This window comes from Nylanderia fulva, unplaced genomic scaffold (genome assembly GCF_048542155.1).
Source record: "Nylanderia fulva isolate GAGA-0341 unplaced genomic scaffold, ASM4854215v1 Scaffold1191, whole genome shotgun sequence".
Lineage (NCBI taxonomy): Eukaryota > Metazoa > Arthropoda > Insecta > Hymenoptera > Formicidae > Nylanderia > Nylanderia fulva.
The window spans coordinates 22,662-24,755 of NW_028189400.1; the positions used below are offsets into that span (position 1 = coordinate 22,662).

General features: G+C 33.8%; 1 pseudogene; it reads right to left on the reverse strand.

The window, feature by feature from the left end:
* Positions 1-235: 235 nt before the first annotated feature.
* LOC146724738 (uncharacterized) lies at positions 236-914 on the reverse strand (annotated as a pseudogene).
* Positions 915-2,094: the final 1,180 nt, after the last annotated feature.

Here is a 2,094-nt window from a genome sequence, read left to right on the forward strand (position 1 = left end):
ATTTATTATATATTATATATATGTATATGTATATATTATTTAAATTTTATTTATATTTTGCAATTTTATTATTTTCAATACTATCTGCGTTTGCTCAATTTGTTTGTTTTATTTATTTCAAACACATATTCGGTAAATATTTTCAAAAGAATTGTTAGTTTAATTAATTGTATACAGTACAAATACATTGGGAAAGAGAAATAAGAAGAGATAAGAATTTGTTTACAAATTTTATTTACTGATTAACACTTGTTACAGAACATTTACTAGGGTGATATACATCGTAAAAAACAGTTAAACAAATAAATCGGCGACAATTTGCGCAATAAATAAGAGAAAGTTCCCCCATGTACATTATTTTTTCTTACTCCGGTGGAAAGCAGATCTGATTAACGTTCGCGAATACGTTTCTCATCAGAATTAATTTTGACGCAAACCACGCGTATTCATCATTCATTAAATAAGTTTGAAGAAAGTTGCGAGTGAATTAATGAGTGTATTTTGATAGCATCTTTGCGCAAAGAGAGCTGTCGGTTACTTTGCAGAACTTCCACAGAATTTTGAATTCTTTTGATGAAATTTTTCACCTGCCGAAAAAATACACGTCACATGGTTGGCAGTATGGCGTACAGTGTGGAGGAATAATTTCCACTGTTTGAAGTACAATTGCCTTCATTATCAGTAAAGACACTGTTGAAGTGTGCTGTGTCTGTTTGTCCTCCCCACGATCCAAATGAGCAGGACCTCTTTTTGATTGAATAGGGTTTGATGATGTAATTGGACGAATCATCAAAGTGGGCTTTCGTCAATTTTCCTGATTTCGAGGCGGTAATATGTTCATTGCCATATATTTCTGATATCATTTTGATCGTCTCCGAGACACGAGGCCCAAACGTTCCCTTCGGTTTCTGCATACACAAAATAACTTGTGGCAAAATTTTTCCTGAAGCAGTTATTACATATTGGGCCGTATATGAATGCGTAATTTTATTAAAATCTCTTAAAAAAGCTTCTGTAGTTTTTTCGCCTTATCGGAGTGAATTTGTCGCACATCAGCGCGGTACTCGCAACAGTTTGATCACGTGTTTATAATGAAGTCCTTTGAAATTTTACAATTTGTTTAGCGATGCGATTTGAAATATTTTCGCTTTATTTAATATTTGTGATATATCTATGCATCTTTCGATTTAATGTATTGCGTTACTTTTCTTGCCGAATCCTAAATGTTATTTAAATTTGATTGCCCATGACTCGGATGCTGCAAACTCGAAATTTTCAAATTGTACTGCTGCTTGGGAAGCCCATTCTCTCAACATCCTTGTTGTTACTGGCTTCTTTCCTTCCTGGCTTCTCGAAAACGATCAAAAGTCCATTTGTTTATTGTATCATATTTTTTGCATGCCACCACCAACTTGATGTGTCGACGCCATGCAGTTAACTGACTTTTACTTTTTAAGCGCTCTTCCTCCACGTTCATGAATGGTCTTCAAATTCCACTTGGGGTGTTCTCTTACCATTATGACGATTTTATTTTTGTTTCTAATGGATGAAATCACAATCTTTGCTTCTTTTTTCCGGTTCGTAATCACTTTCTTCTTGCAAGAGAACTGACTACTGGATAAATATGTGGCTACAAGTATCTGCTTCCTCCGGTGATGATTGCATGGTTCCGGTTCTTTTAATTCGTCTGTCGAAACATTTCTTTCCGGAAGAAAAAGATTGTGATCTTCGTAAAAATCGAAGTCTTCATAACATTAATACAAGCTTCGGCCCTTTTCTTCCCCAGTAATATTGCTTTATTGCTAGTAATGATATCATTTGGAGTTTCTTCACAAATTTTTAAGATTTTAACGTATTAGCACAAACTTTTAAACCGTCCGTAATGTCTTGTTTTACATAAGATGTCATAAATAAAAAGTCTTCATGAGTACTATTTCCGCTAGTAGATGGTTCATAAATGGTATTAATTTTAATTCGGACATTTGGAAATTTACTTTATTTATCAACAAATATAATCTTCACTGCCCGCCGTTTGCAATCATGTATGGCGTTGCTGATAATATAAATTCTAATATTGTAAGGTTAGAAGCTACA